Source organism: Odontesthes bonariensis, chromosome 22 (genome assembly GCF_027942865.1).
Source record: "Odontesthes bonariensis isolate fOdoBon6 chromosome 22, fOdoBon6.hap1, whole genome shotgun sequence".
NCBI classification, from domain to species: Eukaryota; Metazoa; Chordata; class Actinopteri; order Atheriniformes; family Atherinopsidae; genus Odontesthes; species Odontesthes bonariensis.
The window spans coordinates 27528302-27542251 of NC_134527.1; the positions used below are offsets into that span (position 1 = coordinate 27528302).

At 42.0% G+C, this 13950-nt stretch overlaps 1 long non-coding RNA gene across 1 annotated transcript in view; it reads left to right on the forward strand.

Annotated features, from left to right (window-relative positions):
* LOC142372332 (uncharacterized) overlaps positions 1–13950 on the forward strand; it is a 221801-nt gene that overhangs the window by 149672 nt on the left and 58179 nt on the right. The window lies entirely within an intron of this gene.

Consider the following 13950-nt stretch of genomic DNA (forward strand, 5'->3'; position numbering starts at 1 on the left):
GGTGGTCTCTGAACAACTGTCATTATTCCTGGATCAAAGTGACATCCATGAGACGTTTCAGTCTGGTTTCCGCAAATATCACTCTACTGAGACGGCCTTGTTGAAAGTGTCTAGTGACATTCTGATGTCTGCTGATTCGGGAAAATGCACTGTTCTAGTTCTTTTAGATCTGTCCTCAGCCTTTGACACCATTGACCACCAAATCCTGCTGAGAAGACTGAGGGATGAAGTAGGTCTGTCAGGTTCAGTTCTACACTGGTTCTCGTCATACCTTTCTGGGTGTAGTTTTAGTGTCACAGCTAACCAAATAAGGTCTGAGTCAGCAGATCTGCTGTGTGGAGTCCCTCAAGGTGCTGTCTTGGGTCCTGTATTATTTTTGCTGTATTTGATCCCTTTGGGAAAAATCATCCAGAGATTTTCTGATGTTTCGTACCACATATTTGCTGATGATATCCGGCTTTACTGCTCTTTCAAGCCAACTGAGCCCCAGAGGCTAAATTCCTTAGTTCATTGTTTGGTGGAGATAAAACAATGGCTAAATGACAACCCCTTGCAGCTAAATGTGGACAAAACAGAAACACTGGTTATTGCCCCTGATGTCTCCATTCCAGGGATTAACCAGTACTTGGGTGACTTGGGCTAGTCTGTTAAAACGAGCCTCAGAAACCTGGGTGTTGTGTTTGACAAGGACATGTCATTAGTGCAACACTGCAAACAGCTGACCAAAAGCTGCTTTTTTCAACTGAGGAAAGTCTCCAAACTCAGGAAAATGGTGTCATGGGATGATTATACATGCATTTGTGTCTTCGCGTTTGGACTATTGTAATAGTCTGTTTTCATGTCTGAACAAGAAGGAGCTGTCTCGCCTGCAGTTGGTGCAAAACTCTGCAGCAAGAATTCTGACCCGCTCAAATAGGAGGACTCACATAACTCCTGTTCTTAAAGCTCTTCATTGGCTACCAGTTTCCTCTAGGATAAATTTGAAAATTTTGGTTTTAACTTTCCGAGCATTGCATGGTCAGGCTCCACCCTACATCAGAGATCTGATCCAGTCTTACACCCCAGCTAGGGTTCTGAAGTCTGTGGATCAGAATCTTCTGATGGCGCCACGCACGCATTTCCAGACCAGAGGAGACCGATCCTTCCAGGCTGTTGCTCCCAGGCTTTGGAACGATCTTCCGCTCTCTCTGCGCTTGATGGAGTCTGTTGACGCCTTCAAAAGGCAACTTAAGACCTTTTTATTTGTTCAGGTTTTTTCTTAATTTTCTTAACTTTCTTAATTGTCTTAATTGTCTTAATTTTCTTAATTGTCTTGGGCTGCTATGATTGTCACTGAGTTGCTTTGGCCTTTTTAAACTTATACTTTTATGTACTTCTTAAACTGTGTTTGTACCTGTATAGCGCTTTGTGACCCTGGTCTGTGAAAGGCGCTGTACAAATAAAAATTACTTACTTACTTACTTACCACTCATACGTGATTGTCATGACACACTCTCACAAACAAAATCATGGTTTAGTAATGGCCCTGTCACACTGTTGCGTATGGCACTAGCGTATGAAAATTATCACTCATACGCTGGTATATGCTGACATACGCCAGGGGAACGTTAGGCATAGGTTGTATACGTTTCAAGCACGCTGGCATACGTTGGCATACGTTGGCATACGTTGGCATACGCTGAGGCAGAAATAAATTTTTGAACATGCTCAAAACTTTTGTGCGTATGGTTAATACGCTGAGCATACGCTAGGCATACGCTGAATACGCTAGAGGTACGATATAGGTACGTTACTGATAGGTCGAGAACGCTGGACATAAATTGCCATATGTTGGCATGAAGGTGTACCGTACAGCTAGCGTATTTATAGCCTCCGCCCGTCTGCCGCCTCCATCTCCGCCCGTCTGGTGGAGATGGAGGCGGCAGACGGGCGACGATTCACGGGAGCGGTCAGGAGGAGGAGTTGGGGATCTTGATCGCTCAGAAGCATGTAACTCATCAGCCGCAGGTGCATCAGGCATTTCAGCAGGTTTGGGTGAGAATGATTCTTGTGTTTTTTTGCCTTTTCCTCGGCCCAGGGCCCGGGCAAACGACGATTGCTTCTTGGGAGGCATGATCGAGATGAATGTCTCGAGAGATGTTGATAGCGCGTCGTCTACTGCAATAATGGAGCAATGTGGAAAGGCTGCTGAGTTAATGGCGTTGCCCCTGGCAACCAATAGCGTCTTCTACCAACATGGCCGACCGGCCGACCGGAGTCACGTGACTCCTCATTCTCAATAGGCGCATTGAAACGTACGCTGGGCATGCGCAGTTCATATGCTACTCATACGCTAGTCATTCTTTATTTTCAAGGACTTTTCGTGCGTATGATTAATTTTCATACGCAACTCATACGCTTCTCTCATACGCAACAGTGTGACAGGGCCTTAACGCAGCCTGCTTGCGGGAAAGTAACAGTAATCTAATTACTGTTTTTGCAATTGTAATTACTTACTTTACTCGTTACTTGAAAAAAGTAATCAGGTTACAGTGGTTGTAACAACACAGATCAAACTCTGAGCAGTAATTTTCTCACTGTTCCTTATTTAAAGGAAAGCATCTTAATCTAGAGTCTGCAGTTCAGGCCACAGAAACAGCCCACTGGAGTATAACTGCTGAGGCACACTGACTTTGACACTGTGGTCAGCAGCACTGGAGCTCCTCAGGGGACTGGACTGTCCCCCATCCTCTTCACTCTGTACACTACAGACTTCTGCTACAACTCTGGATCGTGGCACATCCAGAAGTTTGCAGATGATACAGCCATCAGAGTATATCAGAGACAATGAAGAGGAGGAGTACAGGAGCTTGGTGATGAACTTTGTTGTCTGGTGCCACATGAACAATCTTCAGCTCAACACCTCAAAGACTAAGGAGCTGGTCATCGACTTCGAGAGAGACAGACCCAGTCCTAGACCAGTTCTGTTATGAACGGAGGAGGTGGAGGTTGTGAAAACCTATAAATATCTTGGGCTGTGGCTAAACAACAAGCTGGACTGGATGAGCAACACGTGGCAGCTGTACAAGAAGGCCCAGAGCAGGATGTACTTCCTGAGGAGGATGAGATCTTTCAACATCTGCAAGAAGCTCTTGCGGATTTTTTACCAGTCTGTGGTCGCCAGCATCCTGTCCTATGCTGTGGTGTGCTGAGGAGGGAGCACCTCAAATTATTTTTTAGCAGGCTGCACAGTGGTGTGGTGCAGTGTTAATTTCGTCACCTTTTTTTAATTTAGTCTTAGTCTTAGTCACAATGTCGAAAATCAATTTTAGTCTTAGTCATATTTAATCATTGCCTTCCCAATTTAGTCTTAGTCTTAGTCACAATGTCGAAAATCAATTTTAGTCTTAGTCAAATTTTTGTCATTTTAGTCAACATTGTACATAATAGAACTTCTCCACACACTGCTTCTCTTTTTAACATATATCACACTGTACAGAATAAAAAACTTCTCCACACACACACACACACACACACACACACACACACACACATTAGCTAGTTACCGGTAGGCAGGGCTGGACTGGGGAAATTTTTCAGGCCGGGCATTTTTAACCAAGACCAGGCCATCACCAGGTATTGAAGGGGAAAAAAATTAAGTGCGCTGTGACAGCATGTTTTTTTTTTGGTCCCTTAACCACTGTTTCCACTCACTAATACAAAATTATTATGACTTGATCAGGTGCAGTGACAATGCATCCTTGTTCATATTTCACCAAAAATCATTCCCTTCCAAACATCAAAACCAATCAGATAAAATAGATATACAGTATATAAATATCACTGCAAATATTGAATATAATTTTTTTGGATGAATGTTATTTTAAATCATTCAACAAAACTTGGATTTAAATTCTTCTTTTTGTTTGACAGTCCACAGGTCTGGCCAGTCACAACTGATGTCTACAGAAAAACAACAAAAATGATGCATGCATCACACATCTCACACACCCACTCACACTATTGTGATCACAATATTCACCAGCAGGACATACGCATCCCCCTCTTTACATTAACAATCTGGGCAAAGTGAGGCTACACTTCTATAAACTGGAGATGCATTTAGCTGCCTTTGAATACTCTGACCTGGTGGTGGTAGACTGGCTCCTTGTGTCTGCCCACACTGACTTGCTTCAGGTTGGGAGCTGCCAGGGCTGCTGGTTTCATGGCTGGGGTCTGTCTGGGCCTGATCTGGGTCTTACTTGTGCTTCTTTACAAAGAAGTCTTTTCATTGTTATCTGTCCCAACACAAAATAAGACAGCCTGGTTAAACATCAATATTGTGTTAATCTTAAATTATTTGTCTCCATACTTGTGCTTTAACTTACTTTAAAACCAACTCCAAGCCGAGCTGCTATAAAATTAAACTAGATCATGTAGGTCAGTCAGTTTAAGTACCTTGGCTAAAGTTATACTTTTAGACCTTTATAATAACAAAAAGCTTTTCATCAGTTTCATCTAACGTTACAGTTATGAAATCCTTATGAACTGTGTTGATTATATACTTACTGAATGATATGCCCCCCCCCCCCCCCACACACACACACAATCCCAACACAGTGGTATGTTACAAGTTTAATTGGTTCGGTGACAGAGCTCATAAGTCAAATAGCTCATAGTCCAATCAATATTCACCATTAAATGAATGGAAATGCCATTAATCCGTTCCATGAAATAAAAATAGATGGAATAACGGCTCTTAAAAAAACTCATATGTCGGGACACTCTTAACTCAAGGTACCACTTTAAAGTGCTATATAATAGCTTCATGCTAACGTGACATTAGCCTTTCATAACTTTAGCCTACTCGTTTAGCCTAACAATTGGCAACAAAATCTCTTCTCTAAATGTGCAGTGTCTTTAAAAAACAATGACTCATTTGGAAATCACATTAAAACTTAACTCAAAATGATGTATTCCACGAAAGTAGGTTCACTCTGACAGTACAACACCACACTCTCTATGCCTGCTCCTCATTTCAAAGACGCCGCATTTCTCACTCATCTTTCAACGAGACTTGCCTGTCAATCAACTGGAGTGACACCTGAGGTGTCCAATCAGGTTAGACTCGGGAGCCGAGTCAAAAGAGCCGAGCTTCGCCCCTGGCCTGCCCCTCACCTCATTGGCCCAGGCTTCAATCAATCATGACTAAAGGGCCGATCTACCAGTTTATGCACCAATAGGAGGGTATATATACGTTATCCACATATTGCGTTATGTTTTAAATCTTTATTATATTATATTTCGTAAAAAAAAAAAGCGCAGGCCAGTAAGTCATCAGGCCAGCGGGCAAATGCCCGGTATGCCTTACTATCAGTCCAGCGGTGCCGGTAGGTTGATCATGACTGGCTTTACTGCTATACCCAATCAATTTCAACACCACGTGCATCTAAGTTTGACTACTTTTCGGTCAGTATTTGCCACTCTCATAGTAACTAGCTATGGTCTGGCGAATCTACTACCATATTTTACTCGCCAAAATATTCTGATCAACACAACACAGGCAGACGTGTATTTGTCATTATCCCACTGTCCGAACACACTACGCTAACTGTTATGATTCTGACACACTTCTGATCATGTTAAGGTTGAGTGCTGTTCACCCTGCTTGTCGGAAAATAACCAATTCAATATAATAATCGGTCATGACCAATGTTTCCAAAAGCTTCTGTGCGTAAAAGCATCTCTCTCCAATTGTTTTGATATGGGCGACAAATAACACCCTTAGCGTGACGCTGTCAGAGCTAGTTAGCCAACTAATGTTCTGTGGGACAGGCGCCGTGCAGGGACAAACAGGGCAACAGCGCGTAATCTTCTATGAAGTTCAAGAAACACTTATATTAACAATTACAAATTAATTATAAACAATTACATTTTTTAATGTCCATTCGTCCATGGCTTGTAAATTTCGTCTCGTCTTAGTCTCGTTAACGAAAATCATTTCTTATTCTCGTCATATTTTTATTTTCTGGAAGCAATTTTGTGCGTCATCGTCTCATCATCGTCACGGGAAAAAGGGGCGTTAACGAAATATTTTCGTCATCGTCCTGGTTGACGAAATTAACACTGGTGTGGTGGTTAGCACCGTCGCCTCACAGCAAGAAGGTTCCAGGTTCAACTCCTGGCTGGGGCCTTTCTGTGTGGAGTTTGCATGTTCATCCCGTGTATGCGTGGTTTCTCTCCAGGTACTCCTGCTTTCTCCCACTGTCCAAAAACATGCATGTTAGATTAAAGCCTCGTTTCCATTATGCAGTCCGATAAGGGTTGGTTCAGAACGGTACGATACAGGTCGGGTCGCTTTGGGGTCAGCTTGCGTTCCAGCTGTAGAAAGGGGACCCTCAGGGGTGGGCGGAGTGCGTGCCAAAGCATAAATAGCAAATAACATCCATAATTTCGAACCACCTCCAAGCTTCTTCAGCTTAATGCGACACTGGCTCGTGGACCGGTTGAAACCACTCCCTGCCATTTTTGCGGCAATCAGCTGGAAAACTTTTGTTTCGAACAGCGCCATCGAGCTCCCGCTGCACAGCCTCCTCACCAAGAACGGAGAGCAGAGCCTGGAACCGGTCCTGTGTGCTCGGTACCCCAAGCAGAAGGGTTACAAAAATGGTAACGGTGCGGTACGGATCGGTACGCTTTCGTGGTAATGGAAACACTGAAATAAGCGAACCGTTCCGACCCTCAGAGTGAAAACACGCCATAATTGGTGTCTCTAAGTTGTCGTTAGGAGTGAGTGTGAGCGTGTGTGTGGCTGTTTGTCTCATTTGTCTCTGTGTGGCCCTGTGATGGACTGGCGACCTGTACAGTGTGTACCCTACCTCTCGCCCGATGACCGCTGGGATAGGCTCCAACCCCCGCGCGACCCCACCGACGGATTCAGCGGGTATAGAAAATGGATGGATGGATTATTTATTAGCATCATTGTTATTATTATTACTATTTTCATTACTATTACTATTATACTACTATTATATTATTATCATTATTATTATTATCTTTATACGGGTGCTGTTGTTGGGTGTTTTCCACATTTGTCTCTTCTGTATATACAGTGTCTTCTTGTATATAACAGTGCTGAGCGTGAGTGAGATGGAGATTTCAATTTTCCTGAGAGAACCTCCCAAAGGGATTAATAAAGTCGTCTATCTATCTATCTATCTATCTATCTATCTATCAACAAGGGTGCGCTTGTTTTAAACCTTTTTGAAAGGCCTCTTTGACACACAGCCCATGACCGTGCACGCGCAAACACAAACATGACTAAATGTGTGAAAGCTTCGGGCTCCAAGCAGGGCTGAAAGGCTCGGACAGTCTCTGACTCAGTGAGAGGTCTTTACCGACGCCGGCTCTGATTTAAAGTTCATTATTCTGTTGGGAGGTGGGCTGATCGTCGTGTGTGTCGGCTCTGATTAACCGCAGCCTGCAGCCTCGCCGCACTCACACAACCTCATCTGGTGGCTGATTATGGCTCCTTCCTCCGTCCCCTCTCTGGCCACCGTGTCCTGATGGAAACAAGGTGGAGCAGTGACACAGTCGCTGTGAGACCAGCTGACATTTATTATTACAGTAAATGTCCAACACAGTTAGCCTCACCTTGTTCACCGCTGCCCTGCCGAGGACTCCACTCTACAGCTGATTAGCCAATTCATTGATGTCTCCATCTACAGAAAATTGCTTCACAAGTATTCAGATAATCAAACAGTTTAAGATGGACCAGGGGAGGCGACACAGACAAAAGCAAAATACAATTCTATTGAATCCTATGTGTGCATATTCTAGCTATTTTGTAGAAACAAAATAAGAATAAATACTAAATTATAAATGTCAGCACAGCTTTTCACCCTGATGTTATGGTGCAAACTCAAAAAAGCTTTTCTTCTCTTACTAATACACAAACTACCCCTGAAATCAGGTCTTTTTTTTAGACCTGATCAAGCTTTGTAAGGCCAACCCCCAACTGTTTGAAGCGGGATCAACTGATACTGATTACAGATCAAAGGATGGTGTCATAGTCAGATTACTAAGGAATTGCCTACCGATGTGGAACACACTTATTGTAAGTCGCTTTGGATAAAAGCGTCTGCAAAATGACCGTAATGTAATGGAATGGAATAAAATTGTATTTGAACAAAGGCAGAAATTTGCATATATATGTAACTTTTCTCCAGTTGCCTAAAACTGTGTGTCGTGAATTTTTACACGTGCACAAACATATGATTTCTTCTTTTGCCTAAAATATGTGTGTAAAATAACGCTCCTAATTAGTTATTTGCAAATAAAAACACAACTTTACCATTTGAGAGGTAATTCTATTTACTTATGTCTAACTAAACAGACATAACGATGCGCCCAACAGTAAAAAAGAAGGAAAAGTTTCACTGAATATGAACTTTAGTCCCTTATTAGTAGAGTAAAGATGAGGAAATCTGTTTCATTTGCTGTCTCAGTTCAGCATGTTTTCAGTGTTTTGCTGAAAGGAATTTGCCACCTGAGACAAACTCAGAACTCCAGTGATTAGATGGATAAATGATGTGAACACACAAAACCAAGTTTTTGCCTTTTGGTACGCACAAAATTAGTATTTAGAGAGGAAGTGTGTGTGGTGAGAAGGTGCATAAGTCATGCATTCTTACCCTGATACAGTGATACATTGAAATGAAAATAGTCAACAGAATTTACCATAAAATGAAACAATTTCCCCAGAATAGTGTGAAAGCGATTTTTTCTGATTGTTTTTATTTTATGCTGTCATTTAATCGTAGGTGTTGTTAATAACAGCAGCTGCGTGTCATGGTCGTGGCTGAAGTCCATCCATTTTCTATACCCGCCTAATCCAATTTAGGGCCGCGGGGGGGCTGGAGCCTATCCCAGCTGTCATTGGGCGAGAGGCAGGGTACAGCCTGGACACGTCGGTCCATCATAGGGCCACACAGAGACAAACAAGACACACAACCATCCACGCTCACTCTTAGGGAAATTAACCTAACATACACCAATGAACCTAACATGCATGTTTTTGAGTGGTGGGAGGAAGCCAGAGTACCTGGGGAGAACCCACGCATACACGGGGAGAACATGCAAACTCCACACAGAAAGGCCTCAGCTGGGAACTGAACCTGGAACCCTCCTGCTGTGAGGGGACAGTGCTAACCACCACACCACCGTGCAGCTCTGTGGCTGAAGTCGAAGGCTTTAAAAAGAAAAATATTTGGAGATCGTTTTAATATTCTGCCATGAGACTGGCTCATGTGCTGCTTTAGTCCTTTAAAGGCCGTTTAAGGAAACATCAAACCTACCATGGTCCATTTGTACACCTGCGTTTTCCCTGACGGCTGAGGGCAGCCATGGCTCAGTGGTGAGATTCCCACTATCACTGCTAAAAAAGATTGGCGAACTGACAGCTGGAGGGGTGGCAGTCCACCTCTTTGCCATGGCCAAGGTGCCCTTGAGCAAGGCACCATACCCCCATGCTCCCCGGTTGCTGTGAATGGCTGCCCACTGCTCCAGTGTATGGCATCTGTCTCCATGAGTGTATGACCCTGTGCATGTGCACATTTTTTTAGTTTTGGTTCAAATGTTGTGTAATATACAAATGACGTATTAGTGGAGCCACCATATCCATTCATGGCTAAAAATGGGAGTTGAAATCAGGTGTGTGCATATACACACAATTTCAGTAAATCAGAATCATTAAGACTTCATTGTTATGGAATTTAAAATGAAATTAAATGTAGCACAAAATGCTTTATCAAGGCCAGCTGCAAGTAATTGAACAAATAAAGAAAAGGTCAAAACTATGAGTAAGAGTTCCAAAAGTGTTACATTCCAATATCCCGGGGGGGAAGGTAGGACCATGAAACAAGAAAAATAAAGAATATTGATGGATAACAATTAGAAACCAGACTAAAAATATGACAAAGAAATACTCAAAGTACTATACTATAAAAGTACAAATGACTCTTTTGCCAATTAGATGTGATGCCTCCTTTGGTAATAATGTCATGAAATAAACTGAGATTGTTCTCCTCTGTTTTTTTAATACAGTGGATATTTGCACCAATATACCCAGACGCCATTATATCTAATCATACATAAGATTCAGACTCAAACTTAAACATGAGAACAAATTGTACTTTGTGTGCAGGTGATGTTGTTATTTTGCTCATGTAATAAATTCCAGAATAATATTTGTTTTCTTTCTCTGGTTCTGTAACTATTTTATGGTTCTTGTTTCAGTCTGATAGGGATTGAGAGCAGGAACAATACTGATTAGCTAAAATCATTCAGTATGATCAGGAAATGGTACTTGAAAAAGAAAAGTAAGAGCGTTCCGTGAGAAAAATTGTTTTCGATTGTGTTTTACAGCTGCCCAGTCTGATGCAGAGAAAACCTCTTTTTGCTCAGAAAAACAATCCTCACCCTGACATTTTCACTTGGTTCTGATACCATGTTTCTACCCTGTGATTACTTTCAGATTCACATGAAATGACAGATTTTCCATACGCTGTCTGGCTTCTTAATGTTTAATGGATACAAACTTTTTATTTGTGTCACTTCTACTTTTTTGCAATGTTAAAATAGGGCATCAAAGCAAAATGAGTGAAGAGAGGATAATGAGAACAAGTGATGAGGTAAGATACAAAGAAGGAGAATGAGGCAGATGTGACAGGAGGATCCAGGATAGAGGATGGAGAGGGATGGATGGAGGATGATTTCACACAACCTGCTACCAATATCAACTAAATCAAACAGAGAATCGGTGCCAGGATTAGGAAGAGGGACTCAGAGATGTAAAGGAATGACAGTGTGGCAGAGCTGTGTGAAAGACAGAGATAAGAGCTGTGAAATGCTGACACACACGCACACACATGTACGGTCACTGCGCTGTTTTATTCTTTTAATTCCTTCATCTTTTTGAAGCCTGATTGTCAGAAACGGAGCTGCCTGTCAACACATGCAGCCTGCTCGTCTCTGTCTCCTCACTAATCTGTTTCAGTGTGAGTCAGTGTGACTCTTTTAATCAGCGCTACGCTGTGTCATCAGCACCACAGTCAGGAGCCACTCACTGCACAAAAATATGAGGCAAAAAAACTCAGGTCAGAGGTTGCATTTTAAAAAGCCTCTTGTGTGAGAGAAAGGTGGGGGCCTGAGAGGAGGCTTCAAACAACCAAAACACATTCTGGCCATGAAAAAAAATAAATGGTTCCGTTTCTTCATGGTAATGGTCCCAATATAGTGACATTTTCTCAAATTCAATTCAATTCATTTTTATTTATATAGCGCCAAATACAACAAATGTCATCTCAAGGCACTTGAATGTTGACAAGAATCAGTCAAATCTTACAGCTTTAGTCTGTACAGAAAATAATGTGTGTGAGGAACAAACCAGGAACCACATAAGTCTCATTTCAGTAATGTGTAGTGTATGATGCAACATTAAATGGACTGTACTGTACTTGTATAGCGCTTTTCTAGTCTAGCTGACCACTCAAACGCTTCTAACACTACATGCCACATTCACACACACTCATACAGCACGTCTAAGTCTATACACACTACGTGCTTTCTAATCATTCCCACACACATTCATACACCAATGGATTTATCGGTAGGCAACGTGGGGTTTAGTTCTTGCCCAAGGACACTTCGACATTGGATTATTTTATGAATAATTATGATTACAATTAATTGAATTCCAATTGGCTTGAATTGGACTTTATTATTTAAGTGCCTTGAGATGACATATGTTGTATTTGTCGCTATATAAATAAAAATGAATTGAATTGAATTGACATGTAGCCCGGGGAAGCCGGAGTCGAACCACCGATTGGTGAGCGACTGCTCTTCCTCCTGAGCTACAGCCGCCCGCGACATTACAGGAGGATACTTCAGTAGTTTTCTTTTTAACCTTAGCTGATATTACGTAAGACAGAAATAAAACCATCAGAGCTTTGGTGCAGAAATTGGATGAGTTTCAGCTGACCTTCAGGGGATCTCCGGCCCTGGTGCCTTCTGATTCTGCAAGTAAAGCAACTGACCCAGAAGGGGCGGGCAAAAAACAAGGACATGAGTTAGTGTGGAGTCGAGACGTTCCTCTGTCCAGCCTGCATTATCTTCCCTTAATAGTCAGGTTGGTTTCAAAGTGTTCTGGACACACGGACTGAAAAACGGTGATCTGCTGCTTCAGGGAAACTAACTTTTTTGGCTTTAGCTCAGTTAAGAGGTGTGTCTCCTCCTGTCAGTGTGTATAATCTGTGTTTTTCTGTGTGTGTGCATTTGTTAGGAAGTCAGATTAGTGAAATTGTGAAATTAGAGAAAAGAAAATGGGACATTTTTCAGTGCAGCAAAATGCTGAGTAAATAAAAAGCCCTCCTCATGATGTCAAAGGCAGTGTGATAAAGTTTTCATAAGAAAGGAGAGAAAGTTCTGATGAAAATGTTTCATAATGATGTCATCAGGAAAACGTAGCAGATATCAGAGCTGGGCTCAGACAGAGTAAGCTCTTTAACATTTAAAATTGTAAAGACAGCATGTTGTGCATTACTGTTGAACTGAGTGATGCGCAATATCTCTTGTCTTCTCCAGGAGAAGCTTGATTAGATTCAGTGGACGAATCACAGTAAGGGAAAGAAACCAGAGACTTTATATGACGATACAGGAACAGAAACACACTGAGGAGAAAACAGTGCCCCACTAAACATTGGCTCCACACTAAAATATAATATCTTCACGTTCATTTAGGAACATTTAACAAGAATGAGGTTCTCTGAAAAAAAATATTCTTCAACAAAACATCCAGGTGTTTAAATATGAAAGGTTTTTACAGCTTGGCAGTGATGTAACGTGAGGGAAACCAGCCAAGCAACGAGGAGTTCGTCAAGTTTGCAATTACATATCAGACAGTCAAAAAACAAGAGGTGGTTGTTATTACCGGAGATTTAAACAAGATACAGTTACGGATCTGATGGTGAACGATCAGCTGGTGAGTCATATTACACAGTCCCAAAGACAAGGCAACTTTTCCAGAGGGTACATCAAGACAGAAATAACAAGACCATCTGTTAAATAAGAAAAGAAGCCTTACAGCACACAGTTCCCGCCTCCGTTGGGTTGAGTTTCAGTGCTCCCTCACAGTCGATCCCTGGGTACACAGCTGTCCCAGCAGCCTGATGCCAATGGAGGCATAGAAGCAGCTGCACAAAGTGAACTGTTATCAGTCCCACATTATTCTGCTGGCTTCTACCCCACATCAAATATCTGGGTACATCACACTTCAATCTAAAATGAGCACCACACATAGGTGGATGTCTTTTTATGAGTTTAGTTTTTGTCTTAGGATAGTGTCGTGTCTCAGGGGGCATTTTTTTTTCTCATCATCCGAGTATGTCCCTAGGTAAGATTTATATATATTAGTATAAATCATCTGAAATACGTGCAGAATTGGCATGTGTGTACATGAGTGTCTTGTGACTGGGGAGCTCAGATGAGCCCATTGTCTCTGGTTCGCTTTACTGGTAAGTTCTTGTAATATAAAATTAATTCTTATATGCTTTGTATTGAGTGTTACTGTGCATAACCTGAAAAATTACTTTGCTGCAAGATACCACCATGTCCTGTTTTCTTAAATCCCTCTTTCCCATTGTGTGCTAGTTATAATGATAAAGCTGCACTTGGGGGGGAACAGGGATGAAGCTAGTATTTACGACTGTGTCTTGGTAACCTCAACTGTGTTGGGGAGGAAAGATAGACTAGATAAGAACGATCAACTATACCAAAGGAGCGATGCCGTGACAATGGGCAATATAACTGAAGTGTCTTTGCCTCAGTGGTCAGAGCAACTCTATTTTGTACTGTGTTGTTTTCTCTTGTTGTTGCAAGATATTATCATAAAAGCCTCTTATCTCCTGGGAA